The 19,734-nt window shown below is 34.2% G+C and overlaps 1 protein-coding gene across 1 annotated transcript in view; it reads right to left on the bottom strand.

Annotated features, from left to right (window-relative positions):
* LOC138697646 (uncharacterized) overlaps nucleotides 1–19,734 on the bottom strand; it is a 75,984-nt gene that overhangs the window by 41,598 nt on the left and 14,652 nt on the right. The window lies entirely within an intron of this gene.

Consider the following 19,734-nt stretch of genomic DNA (forward strand, 5'->3'; position numbering starts at 1 on the left):
AATTTGTGAGATATAGTTTTCCAAGTCATATTTATAAAAAATTGGGTATGATATAAGTGGGTGTACAGCGGTCAACGGGTAAAAGATCTTCCAATATAAATTGAATTATATATGTACATATTGATTCGATGGTGAAACTGATCAGAAAGAGGAAAAGGAATCATATTTTCGTTGGGTTTTACTTTGTTCATAGTTTGATTTTCGATTATTTTATTTGTATTTCTGGCGGTGTGGAAGAGAAGGCCTAATGACCTTAACTACACCAGAATAAATAAATAAAAACAAATAAATTTATACATTTAAAAAACCATGAACGTCAGGCACATGATGACATGTTTTCTTTTCGGTGCCTGATTTACAACTGTTTTAAATTGAGTTAACGCTGGCAGGCATTTCGCTAAGGAGTTCATCAATTCATGTAAGTGACGTTAAGTAAAGATTAATCTTAGCTTAGTAAAGGCAATACGTTTTGGTTGTCTATATTTAGGTTTCCGAGATTTCCGAAAATGTAATAAGCAGTTTAATTGAAAATAGAAACAGAAAGGAAAACTCATGCAACGCCGGGTGCTTTTAGCTAGTTGAACATAAAAAATTCAAGGCTGCATAATTCTAAACAACGATGTACTCGACATTCAACAAAAAATTATACAATTATTTCACCTGCACCTTGGCAAGAGGTTGCAAATTACAAGTCCGAATGGAGCTATAATAACTGCAGTTGAGTTCATATTAACTTTGTCCTTAGAGATCAACCTTGACCTTGAATTGTATAACTGAGAATACGACACGCACATGAACACTCCATCTTCAACAGAAAGCACAATAATAACAAAGTTGTTTCTTTGCTTCAAACCACGAAACTTTTGATTGATATCTGTGTAGAAACATGGATTTAACTTTTTTTTTTAAGATTTAGAAGAATCGGTTCGAATTTATCAATTACATTAAAGTTTTCATTATTGAGATTCTCGCGAAACCTAAACTATCACAGTTTCATAATGAATTTTTTTTAAGTTCAATCTATGTGATTTATCTATTTTGCAAATGTTTATTTGCTACAGCATTGTATATAGAATATTAACGTTTTCGCCTTTTCGGCATCATCAGATATGTTAAGAGACACGTAATCTAAACCTTGAACAAATTTAACAAATGTACATTGTAATACGCATGACAAATATATTTGTCATGAGTTTTATGTAGTATGTCTATAAGTAAAAAGGATTATGTAAAACAATTTTATGTAGAAAAATTTTCAGAGATATAAATTTGGAAGGTCGATATGATTGCAGATACATATATCTCTGAAAATTTTTCTACATAACCCTTTTTACTTATAGATATACTACATAAAACTCATGAAAATATATTTGTCATGCATATTACAATGTGCATTTGTTAAATTTGTTCAAGGTTTAGATTACGTGTCTCTTAACATATCTGATGATGCCGAAAAGGCGAAAACGTTAATATTCTATACACAATGTTGTAGCAAATAAACATTTGCAAAATAGATAAATCATATAGATTGAACTTAAAAAAAATTCATTATATTAGATTAGATTTATCTGAAGACAAAATGAATTGTAAAATAAAATAAATATCACAGTTTTGTTTCTTTGCGTCGATCAATGAAACTTTTTAAAGATAAGTCTACATGTGTATAACTACTGCACACACACGCACGCGCACGCGCGCGCGCGCGCACACACACACACACACACACACACACACACACACACACATATATATATATATATATATATATATATATATATATATATAGCAATACATTAAAAATTTCAATTGTCACGAATGTTACATTTTTACTATTTTGAAACTCTGTGTTGAAAATGAAATGGCTTTTGTCAACTTTTATTATTAGAATCAATTTAGAAGCTCAGTATCATTTTACAGAAAAAAAATTGAAGGGCTCGATGCAATAAGGTGTTAAGCCACACGTAGTTACTTCTGAGATATGAGCATTTTAAAGTTTAGAAAAAGGCATGATTCCAAATATAGAAATTTAAATGCTGAAACTGCTTTCAATGTGAAGCTGTGACTCTTAAGTTACATTTATGTAATTTTGAAACATTTTACCGAATTTAGAAGACCTATATTACAGGTATATTTGATAACCGGGGATGTCTATGTCGGTTAGCACCTTATTGCACCAGATGGTTGGACACTGCTTTGAGAGGGATTACGAATGAATTACAAACATAAATTTATTCTGAACACTTACACAACCTAACTAAATTAGAGTTATAATGAATAATATCTGAATTTGTCCTCTACACTTAGATACATGTGTATAATTACTGTATGAATTTAACTTTTCTTTAAAGAATTAGGTGGATCGGTCTGAATTTATGAATTTTATTAACGTTTTCATTGCTTAGATTTTCGCGAAAATTATACTAATAGGTAAAGTTTCTGTTTCTTTGCTTCGAACCGTGAAGAAATGCTATGCTGAATTTGTTAAGATGATAAAATTGGTCAATGAGTGCAAATGGAATGAAAAAAAATCTGGAATAAAAAAGCTGCCCTATATTGAAGCTTTTCTAAAAGCAGTATAGATGCAAAGGAAGCGGTCTTGGCATATTTTATATATTTCAGAAAACAGCCCGTTGTGGATCATCAGCTACATGGATCTGGCATTTTAGTTTATTCTCAGAATTAAAGGCATTCATCTCATCACCCGGACAACGTGCATTCGATATCTCGATATTCACTCATCCAGAGGGGCGCCAGCAGGAGGGTTCAGTGAAGAAACGTCTACCCATCTGCAGCACCCTCCACACAAACACAGGTATTCAAATCTAAAATTTGTTTCAGAATACAACAAAAATTCTCATTATTTTATTATATTTTATTCAGTTCACGCTGTGCATAATTTTAAAATGTTCGTGTCGCACTCTGTTAAATGTCTTTATATGTTATCTATCTAGTTTTTTTCGCGTTCTATATTTAGATTAAAACTTTTTCCGTGTAACGTCTATATCCGGTCTACATTAATATAAAAAATTAAAGGATTTTGTGAAATGGGAATTACACTGACGTCATTCGACTTCGGTTGCCACGGAAATGCTTACTTTATTGTATATCTGATAAACTCAGCAATGTGAATGATCATTCCTTTACACAAGGGGAATCCGCTTGTATATGCAATCTACTTGGAAGGGTTAATCCATGAGGAAGGCTGCAATATATATGTGATGTTCGGGTAAAGGAGGAGAAGTCTTTTTTTTTTTTTTTTTTTGCAGATGTATTTGTTCCCCAGATGAACAGTTAAATTATATAAGTGGGTGTGCAAAAAACAAAAAAGAATACTAGCATTTGATGTGTTTTATTTGTGTAGAAAATTATTTGCAATAAGGATCCGATGTTTAATTTTCATTTATCTCCAAACTTATGGCTATACATACATACATACATACATACATACATACATACATACATACATACATACATAGATTATACAATTATATCTGTGTGTAAATAAGCAATACATTGTTATTGTTAGTACTGAATTATTATTATTATTATTATTATTATTATTATTATTATTATTATTATTATTATTATTATTTTAGTACATGGCATTATGACTTCACCTGTCGCCTTCGGTAGCGCAGTTGGTATAGCGTTGGCCTTCTATGCTCGAGGTTGCTGGTTCGATCCCGGCCGAGGTCGATGGCATTTAAGTGTGTTGAAATGCGACAGGCTCATGTTAGTAGATTTACTAGCATGTAAAGGAATTACTGCTGGACAAAAATTCCGACACATCGGCGACGCTGATATAACCTCTGCAGTTGCGAGCGTCGTTAAATAAACCATAATTTAAATTTGACTTCACCCTTTTTGGTGATATCTGGTATTAGTTGGCAACAGTGAATAGATGGTAAAATTGGCCTTTTAGAAACTACTCTTACGTGATTCTCACTATAACTATATAAATAATGTTTTCTTGGATGAAAATTAAAATTATTTCTTCAATAAGGGTAATATAAAGTGCAATATTCACTTGACCGACCTACAGTTGAGAATTGCGAGAAGATATGAGGCGTCTAGAATCAAAACCCTCCAAGTCCATAAAACAAAATTTGTGGGAAAATGGAAAAAACTGTTTCCATATAAATAAACATTCTTGGGATATAAACAATGCTTTTATCAAGTATTTTATTATCATTAGATACGTTCAAACAAATTACAGGATTGCCCCTTCATTGAAACTAACAAATTCGTGAGGTTAAATTAGCACCTAACTGATTTTGAAACTGAAAAGTGTATTTGGAGGCTTTTGAAAGTAAAAGAATTAGTTCTAAGCATAAAAATGAGTCAAAAAGGAAAACGTTTTAACTTAAACCTTACAAATTATGTAGGCAATGAAACCCAGACATGAAGTATGATTATGCACATGCTTTAAACATAACAGCAGTATAAATTTGAATATATGTTACACTTTTTAAGTTCATACAAATTTTACACAATATTGTCACATTCCTCTTCCGCCAGATTAACAGTTTCTTCTTCGTCTTCTTATTCTTCACGTTCAATTCTATTGTTTTTTCTTGTTACTACCTTTGCAACAACGGTGTCAGTTCTATAGTTAAAGTCATCTTGCACTGTTATCTCTTCTTTCAATGCAGATCGTCTTAAAATAAATCTTTTACAGGGACTGAACTTAAAATAGCAGGAGATCTTAAAATTATGTCTGCCTCTTTCTTCCAGTCTTGAAGAGGTAGGCCTACATCTTCATTTTAAAGATTAAAAACTGTTCCATGTTTTCCAATAATATCTTTATATTCTTGGGGATCTACAATCACTTCCTTATTTCTTTCTCGATTACTCCAAATATGCGATCGGGAGGGAGAAATGAATGCCCAACCACAGGAAATGTAATTTACACTTTTTTAATAGTTAGAGGTGCTTCAGTGAGTAGCCATTTAGAGCACATTCCAATCATTGTTGTATTTTTATTTTGTGCAGTAATAAAATTGTCTTATTGCTGATTATCTGATGAAGAGTAGAAAACGGAATGGAACTTCTTTACGTCCAACAAATTTAAACTGTTGGATTTCCATTTACTGCCAACAGCATGATTAGAAGCTGGTATAGCAGGAGGGCCACAAGAGGAGTACCGGCAAAATTATGTAATTAATTATTAATTGGTAAGAATAGGACTACAGTATGTTATAATAATTTAATACTGTACATAATATTTATTTTCATCATATTATGTTTTCTATGTGATGAAAATATAATCTCAACCACACATACCTTTCTTTCCTTTTCATTTCACTTTTCCATTTCTCCCTATTTAGTGTTTTCACAGGAGCTTTTCTTTGTGAACATTTTTGTAACTCAGTGCTCATTCTATCCACCATTTCACTGAATATTATTAGAGTAGAAATTAAACTTAATAAGGTTTAACAAGAGCTTAACCACACAAATAATAAATCAACATCGCACAGCTGAGGAATGCTGGGTAAAGCAGTCCCACAACCTGATTGGCAGCAAGGGACTTGGAGGTTTTTGAAACTAACAATGGCCGAAATTCAGTTGGATCTAGCGGATATTGAAACTAACCCTAACTTTTGTCCATCATTTTCTGAGGAATCCAGCGGATATTGCAGAAAAATAATGCCAGCATCGGATTGGCCATGCGAAGATACACAGAAAAATAACTTTATCTCATTTTTTTTTCTTCGATGGACTTGGCAGGTTTTGATTCTAGACGCCTCATATATAAAAAGTGGGCCTTTGTTCACATGGGCACGAAGGTATATCAAACCTTCGAACGTCGTATATTCTACAGGTCTGTAATAGAACGAAAAGAATGCTGATCTTTTCTAGACCAGTTTAAGCAACTGAAACACGCAATGTCATTTTTACATTGAATTTCATTTCCGTCGAATAAAAGTGAAAAGAACTAAAATTGTAGCTTTTTATCTATCACATTATGCTTTTATCCTTAGAATAATAAATAGCGTCGTAACTTGAAACGTTCACCTTAACACTTGTCTTTCGTCATCTTTTTCTTATTTCTCTGTAATTGCATATCATTATCTCCTCTCGGTGCCTGTTACGTCACTTTGTACAAGTTGCAACACCAATGCTTTAGTTCCTCTTTCCTTTTTCTATGAAGAAGAAGTGATTCAATCGGGCCAAGGTTATAACTCATTTATTTTGTTTTAAGCTAAAATTTCACTGAAAAAAATCACTCCGCCCCGGAAGACTATAATTTATTTGTCGTTCTTACATTATCATCAGTCATGAGTCATAACATTTAGCACAGAACCTTCTATAAAACAACATAAATTAAAAAATAGGTGTCATTAAATAATTTTCCATTATATAATTTGCACAATAATTAAAATAACCTATAAGGTAAGTCGGGGAAAGATGCCAATAGTTGTAAGGTGCCACTAAGCTCATATTTCTGTAATCTGCCAATAAATGGCTGTACCAGTGGCGGCTTCTGCGTATTTCTTAAGAGGAGGAAAGAAGTTAACAGCTTGAAATGACACCTTCTTGAATGAAACATGCTACAAATTAGCCTGCATGCATACATGTAAGACCAGGTAGTGTTGGGGTTGGCCTTCCCTTCTGTATAGCAATAATCTGTCCTTGTAAACTGATTTTCCTAAATTTTCCAAAATATATTATGTTTTCACTTCCATTCATTGTTGAATAATTGCACAAATTAACAATTACAAGGAAATTCAGAACCTCGCAGCAATTTTCGAGCACACTACAGCATCACACGTATTGGAAGAGATTATAGCTACTAACACGTAATCGGAACCGTTTTACGGAAATGGGAAATAATCTGAGAAAAGCGAGAACACTGTACCCACCCACGTGGTCTGTGTTGCCACATATACATTTTACAAGTTCAGTATCACATGCTTTTGAAGAATGTCAGTTCTTGTAAAGTCATACTACCATTATTGTTCAAAGCTGCCGGTGGCCGATTAATTCTTTATGTTAAAAATAATGCAGTTTGGAGTACCTACTTTCAATTTCAAATATATTTGTACAAAACTGACAACTTGGCTGTTGCCCTATCTAGTAGATAATGAACGGAAGTGAATTTCAGGGGCCAAAAAGATCTGCGATACTAACGTAGAACTAACTATACTTCCTCTTTGTTTTATATAAACCCAACTTTAACTTTCAAATATCCTTGAAAGTTTCAAACCATGAATAGTAGCCTATATAAAGTGCAATGAATAATATTTTTGATTTATACAGTAATTAAAAAAAAAGTTTATATGGTGTCTTTCATAGCTTTGCGTTAAAACTGGTTATTGTATCTCCTCCTAGATGTGTTATAGTCTGGTTGAATGCAGCATCGTTAGATGGCAGCGGTAGCGAGCTTGTTGCAAGACCAGTCGGTTTCTATTTCCGGCCCATGCGCTGATTCAGAGGAGGATCTCCTCCCTCTCCGTTCATTTACTTGCTTTATAACTCTGCTTCTTTCTCAGGCCGCTAGTGCGCTGTTGTCTATGTGTGTTAACTGCTGTAAAGGAGGAATGGATTGGCTTTCCTCCACACAAACAATCTCGCATCTTTCTCACAGTTTTCTAGCAGCACATGAGCGCGCGTCGTTTAAAACTCGATCAACCGAGGTTTTCTTATAGCTGAGAACTTAAAAATTATCGAATCTTCCTCGAATTTCAAGGCACATATTTTATTTGGTATTTACTTTCAAAAGAAGAAAAATGTGAGGAGGACGTTCCTCCCTTCCCTCCCCCGAGGAACCCCACTGGACTGTACCTATATTCCAGTCACAGAATGTGAGCGTAAGTCTACTGAACAGATAGTACGGAACAGCTCCTGCTAAATCGTCTTTAATCCGAGTAAACCGAGGAAGTTTGTAGATTATTACTGGTGAGTGCGCTTCCTATAATATTGATCTTTGTTATAATTAAGGTTTTTCAGTTAATGTTTGTCTTAAGGGGTTAGGTACAGCTTACAGCAATAAAATTTTGGAAATATTCAACATTTTTTCCTCCATTACTGTATCTTGTACAATAATGACAATTAGTATGTGTAAAACAATTTCCTTCTGATATATGAAAAAAATATTTTTACGATAAAAAAAATTATTTACATTATTGTTTTCAAAATTCAGTTCACTGTGCAGTGGTGAAGCGTTTCCCACATAACTCAAAAACAATCCAACATTCTGTGATGAAATTTGTATGTATTTATATCTACAATATGATGCAAGATCATTTCTCTACCTTTGGTAGATTGTCTGATGAAAAATAAATTCATTTTTAAAAAATGGTCAAATATCAGTACTTTCTTCTAACACAAAATAAAAAAAAATATTATTTATTGAGGAATGTAGTTGAAAGAGCACGACATTGTAAACACGAGTTTCAGAAATAAAATAAAAGAGAGAGAACATGAAAAAGTTAACAGGTTTATGAGTTATGAGGGAAATGCTTCATCACTGCACAGTAAACTGCCACCATTTTGAATTTTGAAAAAAAAAATACAAATATATTTTTTTTTAATCGCAAAAATATTTTTTTTTCATCTAGCACAAGGACAGTGTTTTACACATACCAATTTTCATTATTGTACAAGATACAGTAATGGAGGAAAAAAATGTTGAATATTTCCTTGTGTCGTCTAAGTCAGTCGCCTGGGAGGGGAACCAGCGTTTGACAGCCATCTGTACCTCTCTGTCGATTCCATGATATGACAAATGTCTCAATTCCAATGGGGAACATATTGAAAAATAGCTCAACAATTGCTGTGTCTGTTCCAATAAATTTTTTCCAATGAAATTGTGTTTTCTTTCTGTTAACGGCCACTGGCGAACTTATTTTTACGGCCCTCGTAATTGCGCTCAGTGGTCAAAATTTGTATAAGCATTTTTTTGGCATTAACACGGTGAAAGAAAAAAATAACTTTTTTGTGTGCCCCCATCAGAATGTTTGCTTATCAGTTGACGATATGTGCCAGAAGAAGAACAATTGTTTCTATACATCTGAAGTCAGATTAGTGTAATATATAGCTAGTCGGCGATGTATGCAATGGAGGGGGAAAGAAACTGGTCACCCTACCCCATTATCTCCTGGCCTAGTTGCCTCATAAGTGGTACCTTCTTGGTATCGCTTGCGAGGTTCAGACCTGTCTTCGGGCAGTTGACTTGCACGTGTCATCCGGCTTTTGTGAAATCATGTTTGGTTGTCTTGAGAAATAAAACAAAAGAAATTTAATTGCTCAATATTTTAATAAGAGTGAAAACTCTGTAGACATAGTTCTCATTCTATTGTGGATTTTCTATATGAACGTCCGACAAGCGTAATGGCAAGAGGAAGATACTCAAAGCAGATCTATTGTCTTCGTTTCTTAGTTTGTAACTCTTGAGACACTTCATAATAACTGTGAACCTCTGTGATGTACGTTGATTAACACTTTTCAACGATCATTCATTGTTACCGTTATTTCACACAGGTGGTTGGAAACAGTAGTTACAGATTGAGAAGGATGTGTTGAATGTCGAGGGAAGTTAATTGTTGGAAACACGACTTTTTTCTGTTAATATTATTACAAGTTATGCCTGCTGGTAAGTAGTAGCGATCTGAATGAGCCAAAATGTTAAAGCCGATGTTGTTGTTGAGATTGTTTATTAAATGTATTACCCGAGCTCGCAATAAACTTCAAAGTTATTTGAGGAAGCCCGGTGAATGCTAAGGTTAAGAAATTAATCACGTTTACCCAACCTTTTCATGTTATAATAGTGCAGTTGGGGTAAAGATAGCTTTAAGCGGAGAAAGAAAAAACACATAATAGTACATTGTGCAACGAGCCTATAATGGTAGTAATTAAGACTCGAGTATGTTTGTTTATGAAACGAGCGCAAGCGAGTTTCATAATTTTCATACGAGCGTCTTAATTACCATTATAGGCAAGTTTCATACGACTTTTTATGCTCGACCATATTTCTAACTTGAAATTATTCATAAGTATTCATGTTATGGTTATCTGAGTGCAGAGCGGAACTGGCCTTCTAAATTGTGAGATGTGCGTAGACACGAAAGTATTGATTTTTTCCGAGGGACGAATGTTATTGACCTTGACATAATCTAGAGAATAACATGAACATTAATATTGATATAACCTGGAAATTGATTTAGAATTGAAAAACGAGATGACGAATTGAATTTATTTGAATATTATTTACAATTAACGCTCATTATTATAGTAACAGAACATAACCTTCTGCGACAGTATTGGATTTCCAGCCTCCGTGACGTTTCGCTAATTGTCTTTCGATTGCATATCCGAGAATAATCAATACTTGCGGTTTTATAATGGTACAATGGTGATTTGTCATTGGCTGAACAACTGAACTATAATGAATAGGTGTACTTTAATGAGATGCATTAAAGGGCTACTACCAGATGTATAATTACTACATTTCGGCATGGTCGAGCATAAACAAATTAATATAATAGGTAAATCAATATGTGTAATGCGAAAATAAATAGGTGTACTCATTGGTCATTGACGATCCACGTGGTCAACTCATCAGTGTTGCCAACTCGATTTTAAAAACCCCTATAAAACAATGGAGAAGTAGCTAAATTGATACAGGCCCTATTACCAATGCCGTGTACGTATGTTTATATGTTTAGTCCACTGTCCAAAGACACGTTTGAGTCTCATGTGACAACAATGAGTAGGGTTCATATATTCTTAAAAAAAAAATACGGGACTCTTTCGGTTTGAATGAACCAACAAAGTTTTATTTTCTTATTTACGAACATCAGCAAAGGAAAAAGAACACACATTAATTATGGGGTACAGTAATCTTAAAATTGAACTTCAAACAATACTAAATCATTGATCTTTCCCTGTGATATACTTCTCAGATGAATGTATTTTCTGGAGTAAAGAACGATCATGTTGTACCAAAGTTACGAAATTCCACACAGTCCTTATTGATAAGCATCTCAACAATGGGCATAGCTTTCACATTTTCTACAGACCAATCATGTTTCAACCAATTATGGCCGCTTATCGTACAATTTTTATCGCATTCCTAGCATTTTTTATCACCTCCATACAGCGCTTGTTTTTCATCACCTCCCTAGCATTTGTTTCTTTGTTTGCCAACATTCTACTTTCAATAATTGTACCTTTTAAAATGATTCATGTTTATTTCATCATCCTTAATTAAAACTTTACTATCATTTATCTTGTTTATATTGGTTAGGTTACGTTATAGCTTCTGCTGTATGAGATTTTGGATAGTCACGTATCAGAGATTGTTAATATATATTGACAATTTAAGTGGAATGCAACTGTTTTAATAAAGATGAAAGTGAATGAACAAAGCCCTCTTGACTAGTAATCGTTCATAGAGTCCAATGAAGATGAACTGGTAACAAGAGAACAGCTCATCATAATACACTACTGCCATCTAGCATAATATCTCTAATGATGAGATGGTACAATAATACATTTTCAAGATAGTTTAGTATTTTAGTAAGTCAATTAATTTTTTTAGAGTACTTTGTTTCTTCTTATCGCGTAATAGTCAATTAAATCCCACTCAAGTTTTGATTTTCTCTAGATAAATCAAAACCTCCAGTGAGATAATTTTAGATAAATATTGATCACATTATCTTTTAAAACATCTAGAAATACACATTTTATAAACGTCTTGTCCACGCCTGTGGAGTAACGGTTAGCACGTCTAGCCGCGAAACCAGGTGGCCCGGGTTCGATTCCCGGTCGGGGCAAGTTACCTGGTTGAGGTTTTTTCCGGGGTTTTCCCTCAACCCAATATGAGCAAATGCTGGGTAATTTTCGGTGTTGGACCCCAGACTCATATCACCGGCATTATCACCTTCATCTCATTCAGACGCTAAATAACCTAAGCTGTTGATAAAGCGTCGTAAAATAACCTACTAAAATAAAAAAAAATATAAACGTCTTTAGATTATATTGTAGTTCTCACAACAGCTCCAACAAACAATTTTGCATAATGTTTCTGTCACGTTCACGGTTTAAGTGTATTTTTAACTACTCGTATAATAAATCACTTTAAATAAAAATATTTGGCAATTGAGTATTTTCATATTTACGATATGATTTAAATGTCCAAAACTCTTGCACCACAACTTAAATATTTTCGGAGCTGAAAGAGTTTCTTATAGTAACACGACGCTTGAGTTGTGAGGGTGCTAGGAACAATAGACTGTGTCGGTACTATTTCGCATTGTCTGTAATGAGGCGATATTAGCGACCCTAGTGGTTAGCAACTATCTAGGGATGCATATTTACTACTTATTGAGCTTCGTGACTGTATATACTAGTCTGTGGCAACACTGTACGCTGCAGTAAGAGATTTAAGCTTGTTTCGCTTCCCTTCTCTTGAAAGCTTTCTCTGCAAATGTGTAGACTATTTATTGACATGAATGATCTGCAATGTAATATCAATAGCGTGAGTCAGCAGCAAACACGCGAATTGCGTAACTGTACTTCCCGGAGACACAGTTTCTGGTATTTCCTACAAGATTCTGTAGACATAGATTTCTTTAACTGTAGGTATCACTTGGTGAACGGAAAAGGCGAATGGAAGATGGGCGCTGAGGTCAAAGTTTACGAATTTTAAAGTTTAATTCCTGAAAGACTCGTAAAATGTATATGGTTGTTTTATTATTTATTTGCTATTTAAATGGACTCTCTTATCGCCATGCCAGTATGTGTCTTACATCTGTATACTTACAGGGTGGAATGAAATAAACCTGCACATTGAAAGAGACGATAGGTTACACTTAAATGAATATAAAACCTATAATACTTTTCGTGATTAAATGCACTGTTTATTAAGAAATTAAGTTGGAAGTTTCATCAGTCCGGCAACATCGCCGCTAACACACCCCTTCTTTCTTCTCGTAATACTCATGTAAGACGTCAACGAACTCAAGCTATCTAGATGAAATGAGGTGTCTGGCTACAACGTTGCGATCTTGTCGCGTTGTTAATTTTCTTTAATTATGTTTTATTTAACGACGCTCGCAACTGCAGAGGTTATATCAGCGTCGCCGGATGTGCCGGAATTTTGTCCCGCAGGAATTCTTTTACATGCCAGTAAATCTACTGACATGAGCCTGTCGCATTTAAGCACACTTAAATGCCAACGACTTGGCCCGGAATCGAACCCGTAACCTTGGGCATAGAAGGCCAGTGCTATACCAACTCGCCAACCAGGTCGACTGTCGCGTTGTTCAGTGGTTTCAAATTAAATGGTTTATGAATTTAATTTACACGAAAACCGTCCACGCTATTGAAATACGCCAAAGGAATAAATAACTCTTTATTAGATTTTCTATCGATATGGACAAAAATGACGATCCTACTCGCTATAGTTGCCGAATAAGAGGGTGTTAAACATTTAGGAAAAATATTTCTTTTTGAGAAAACTATGGAATTCCTACCAATATCACATTACACTCTTTTGTTATATAAACCATGACTTATTTGCTCTGAAAATCTGCAGGGATATTTCACTTCTACCCTGTAATTGACTTTTTGATTTTCACAGTATATACTGAATGCTCACATTTAAATACATTTTAACAATATTTCCGTTCCCGGTTTATTGTGGACCAGCCTCAAGTCTGCAAATGTTTCTATATATTATAAATAGCAAATGTCTAACAGTTATTACCTGGGGTATAAAACGAACAAGACGTTTTTTGTTCTTTTGTTCACTTTCCTCAAATGTAGTTGGGAGATTTTAAAAATAATTCAACAAAATAGTTATGTAATTATATATTAAATTATAGTTACTTTACCACCAGCACTCCAGAGTAAATAATCATGGGAAAATTTTTAACACTAAATAATTCAATTTGAAATTCCATCCAAGACAAAAGTAAAAAATAGAATATGAAGTATTATTGAAGACTAACCTGCTTCTTTGGTGTCTCCTATCCGTGAACTAACACGCAGTAACAAATGTGTTTCTGCAGGCACACCCACAACTCTAATGCAATAATAATTAAGAAGCACAGGAAACGTTCCAGATTTCGACTGCAGATAGAGCATTCACGTTAATCGTGGGGACGGAAGTGCAACAACATCCTGCAAATTGTTTTGTTTTTACTATTATGAATGACTGACCCACTAGTCTCGTGTCGTGAGAAAATTTGCATATTCGCAGTCATACGGGTGACAGGACAGAGTGAAAGTGACAAGCTGGTATTAAAACTCTCCGAATTTTTAAAAAATACGAAATAAAACACAGAGAACTGAAGTTAACTTTGAGTAGTTGACTGTACGCACAGTAGGCCCCTACTGATTCATTCACACGTTTGGAAAGCTTCATGTCTACCTTTGTAATACTAGCACAGTCTAGTATATACAGTCGCGAAGCTCAATACGTAGTAAATATGCAAACATTAGATAGTTGCTCACCACTAGGATCGCTAATATCGCCTCATTACAGGCAATGCAAAATAGTATCGTCACAGTCTATTGTTTCTAGCACTCTCAAAACTCAAGCTTCGTGACTGTATATAGTAGTCGGTGATACTAGTATATCGGTACAATGGCTTCCAGGACGATACGTCCACAGCAGTACGTCCATCAGACAATTTGTCCAATAATATCTCACGTCAACAGCCATTTTGTCCAAGGAAATTAGTCAGCAAACATTGTCCACAAAAAAATTTGTCCATTAATATTTCGGTCAACAATTGAATTGGTCATTGCTAGAAGATCCTTTGTCCAAAAATGTTAGTTCTGAATAAATCGAAAAAAACTGTTTTTAAGAAATACTAATCTTCGTAGAGCAATGTGGTGACTGTCCATCATAAAGGTATATTTGTGCTTTCTGGAAGCACAATTTTTATTTTGTTGTCATATGTAGTTTGTATAATATTATTAATTAAAAATTCAAATTTAAGGGCCTTTTAGCAGTGAACTTAAAATAATTTCAAATTTGGTTAAAAATGGAGCACTGTAATAAAATACAGGATTGTAAATTATATAAACTAACATTATTTCAAGTTAAAAGTATATTTCTCTTCTTAAAATATATTTTAATTACGTATTACAAAGTTTTAGGCCCTTGTTTTAAATCTAACTTGACGATTTCATTCTGTATTTTCTCTATGTTCTGCTAGTGGAGAATTTACAACTTTCTCATAATCAGCTAACTGTTCATGGGGAACGTAGCATAGAATTTTCTTGATATCCTGCATTTTGTCTGGGTTGATTGCAATCAATTCATCATAAGTAGGACGTTGGGGAAGGACTATGTTTTCAATTCCAGGTAGAAAAGAGCAAAGGTATGCCTAATACAACCATCAATGAACTTGGATGTTGAAACAATATGAGGAAGAGTGGCATTGTACATATATTCATAATAACTCGCAGGGGCGAATGACGACTTCGAACACCGAGGTACCTTTCTACCATAAGATTCTACAGAAAGGCCTCTTTTGTAAAACATGGGCCACCAGTTAATGAGTGACTTTATTTTTGTGCATGCATAAATATTTTATATAGCCTATAAAGATTTTTGTGGCCTAAGGAAATACATTTTTATGCAATATTCATTTACGTCAGTGATTCAGTGTAAATATTCTGAACTTACCTACAATCCTCACCAGTTCGTCTTTCAGCCACCAATTCTCCAGAGTAAGTCACATGTTCAGTGCCTTTAACTTTGGCTTTCTTTAATATATTTCGTTTCCAACTGCAAGTATCACTACATCTCTTTTTGCTTTTCAAACTCTCAGTCTCCATTTTAATTAGCCGAAATTGCGTATATTATAATAATTTGTATTAAAACACAAATAAAGATCAGAGCAGAATAAACAGACCGCTTCAAACAATGAAGATAGCTGATAGTATAGTAAGTATAAAGGTTTGCCATCAGATGGAAACACCGCTAAATGACAAGTTCACAGCTAGAAGGCCCTCTATCCTGGAGTAAGGGCATTTTAGCATGACACTAAAAATGAAATGCTCAACTGTGCGTGTGTATGAAGGCTTGACGAAAGTCCTTTTAGCACAGATTGTGTATTTATGTGTAAGGATGTTGAATCTGTAGTTAACTCATTTTTGCAAAAATACGGAGAAAGGGCCTTTTAGCAATGACCAATTCAATTATTGTGTCCATAATTTTTTCCCAATTTTTCTTTGTCCGCTAGTTTCTGTGCCAACTAAATATTTTGTCCTCGAATATTTTGTTCATTTTTGGGTAACAAGTACTTCCAATATGCAATTTAAAAGAGAAGGGTTGCTATGGAAATGTATTTAATTATTTTGTAGTAAAGGGTGCGTCAGAAAGAACGGATGGATTTCAAACTATCGATACGCAACGAGGAGAGAGATATAGTGAGGGGGACCACGACTGTTGGGTCAGCCATAGAATGCAGTTTCAGTTGAGAATATGGTGTTGGTCTGGTGTACAACGTGCTTTCATCGTAGAGACATTTTTGAAAAATGAAGAGTCTGTGATCGCCACTCAGGACTCATTTCGACATCGGATGTCACGCTAGGATTCCAACTCGGAATACAATTTTGCGGTGGGTGGCTTCATTTCGTATCACAGGTTCAACATTAAAGAAGAAATCACCTGGACGAAATTCTATTGCACTGAGATTGTCCGAGGCTACGGTAAGATCTCGCGCCCTGCGACTTCTTTCTTTGGGACCATTTGAAGGCGTAAGTTTGTAAACATCGATCACATACACTGGACGAACTGAAGACAGCGATTCGTGAAGAAATCGTGGCAATTGCACCAGCTATGACTGTGAAAGTGATGGCGAACATCAGAAAACGCCTCGATGCCTGAATTGAAAGCCAAGGACATCATATGGATAATGTTGTTTTACATAAATAAACTGCATGTATTGGTGAATATGTTGATAACAATAAATTTTTGATTTGATGAATCTTTACAATTTTCTTGCCATGTGAAATCCATCCGTTCTTTCTGACGCACCCTGTATAATAATTTTCATTTCTGTGGAAATATGTATGTAGTTCATTGGTTCAGTATTAAATTTTGAAGTAAGTGAAAACATTTAAAATGGCTTATATGATAACAACCGTAAGAGAGCGGGACATGCTAGTCCACAGCAGCTATACTTACCACTTTCATTCACATTATTATTATTATTATTATTATTATTATTATTATTATTATTATTATTATTATTATTATAGTGGTATAGAGTAGTAATAGTATATTAGTTTTAACCATTTATGCAAATTGACAATCAGGAATATTGGACACAGTGTACTGGACGAGAGAAATAAAATGGACAACTTAATAAAGAGAACAAAGATAAATGTAGGACATAATAAAATGTGGCCCAAACTTTCAGAGGACAAAATAGCACAATGGACATTTAAACTGTGGACGAAATAATAGTGGACATGAAACACCAGAGGACGAAAAAATATAATGGACTGAATATCAAAGGGACGTACGAAACAGTGGACGAAATATCCGTGCACATAGCGTCTCGGAACTTGTACAACATATAGTGTCATATTTTGGTGACAAAGAAAAGTAAATTCTGTTTATATTCAATACAAAATATGATAATTAGAAGCGATTGTACTGTAGACCCTACAGTATGCAGCATTAAGGGGAGAGGATGGTATTTTTTGGTGAAAAATGAGTAAATTAAAAAAAAACAGAAAATACTTTAAAATGCTCTCTGATATGTGTGGAATGCATAGCATAATATTTTGTGGGTATTTGTGCCCTTATCAGATGTTGAGACGCCATTTTTGAACTGCCTGCGTTATGGATTTTTAAATCACTCGACCACTTTTATTGTTGTTTCCGGTAAATTGAATTAAAAAAAAACAAAAAAAAACTTTTTTCTTTAAAATACTCTTTGATATGTGTGGAATGCATTGCATAACATTTTGTGGGTATTCGTGCTTTTGTCGGCTGTTGAGACGCCATTTTTAAACTTCCTGCGCTATGGATTTTTAAATCACTTGCCCGCTTTTATCGGTTTACGGTAACTTCATTTTTTTGCTACATTGCTAGACAAAAACTGATATAATTTCTGAACTATTAAAGATACATACATGAAATTTAGAACACACATTCTTTAGACTATTAGGAAACTTTTCTTTGTAACAGAAGTTTGTTAATTGATTTCATTTTAAAACTACGTCCTTTTGTTTGCAAGAAAGGAATTCAGAAAGGTCTTATTAAATTTTAATTGTTTATTTTACAAATGTAGGGACTAATATCAAAATTCTGTTACAGACAGTTTGTAGAGCAAGCTTTTGCAAGTACATTGCAAAAAACGGGATGAATCTACCTTTAAAAATGGTTTAGATATATCGATTTTAGTAAAATCCTGCATTGGGTATATTTTTTTAAAATCTGGGCCCCCAAATAATTTATTTTTAATATTTATTTTTGGTTGAGTTTCTATAGGTAGGAGCTCTCTACATACAAAAAATTAATATTTTACACCAAATAGGAAAAAAGTTTTAAAAATACCGTCCTCTCTCCTTAAAAAGCAATAAGTATAAATTCGATTAAATAATTTAAGCTCCACACACCAATGAGAGTTCAGCACAGTACAGTCTTAAAGCATCCATGTTTATCTCACTTCGATCTTTAAATGTTTTAACCACAATACAAAACTGACGTTTAACATGTACGGTATATGTATTGTACAATACTGAAGACATTTTATTTTATTTATTTATTTAATTTGCTTATTTATTTATTTATTTATTTATTTATTTATTTATTTATTTATTTATTTATTTATCTAGTTATGTATTAATTTATTGTAACATGGAGAAATATTATGAATACACCGGCCGATAGTTATTCTTTTGTTTATAGTTGTTTGTAAACTAAAAGAGGTCTTCTTCTGCTGACGTACAATGTCCAAATTTCGAGCGATGTTTTACCCAACGTTATATCTGTCCGCACAGTACAGCAGTACTCGATTGTTCTGTTTGTTTTTTTTTTTTTATTTACTCTGAAAAACACATCTGTTCTCGGACGCAGAGGACCACCAGCGTAGGTCAGGCGGTAGCGTGTTTGTCTATCGCTCCGGAGTTGCGCTTAAGCGTGGATTCGATTCCCCTTCGGCTGATTACCTGGTTGGGTTTTTCCCGAGGTTTTCCCCAACAGTAAAGCGAATATCAGAATAATCTCCGGCGAATCCTCGTCCTCATCTCGCCAAATACAATCTCACTATTACCAATTCCATTGACGCTAAATAACACAGTACTTGATACAGCGTCATTAAATAGCCAAGTAAAGGAACGCAGCGTAAGAAAAACGTCTGGATTTAATGTTCCTAATTATGAAGAAGGATGTATTTTTATTGGGGGGCAAAGGCTAATTGGGATTTCCCGGTCTCTGATCGGGTCAAAAACCCTGATAGAACTGATATTTAACAATTGCGGGTGAATTTCGGTAAAGTCCTGAGGACCTAATTAGTCAAATCCACTTTCCTCACCTCCACGCTGGGGCCCCCTGGAATTTTTTTAAGATGCGAAAGAGAAAGTGGTGTGCGGAAAGAAAAAGGAAGCTACCGCATTTACCTTTCCCAAGAAAAACAGCAAAAATTGATGAGTATAGACGAGAATTCCATGCAAATGCATGTTTTTATAGGAACATAGGACATAGCTCAAACTTATTACTTATCCATTTCATTACTTTCCGGTTCCAAATATGTGTACTAT

Source organism: Periplaneta americana, chromosome 4 (genome assembly GCF_040183065.1).
Source record: "Periplaneta americana isolate PAMFEO1 chromosome 4, P.americana_PAMFEO1_priV1, whole genome shotgun sequence".
NCBI lineage: Eukaryota > Metazoa > Arthropoda > Insecta > Blattodea > Blattidae > Periplaneta > Periplaneta americana.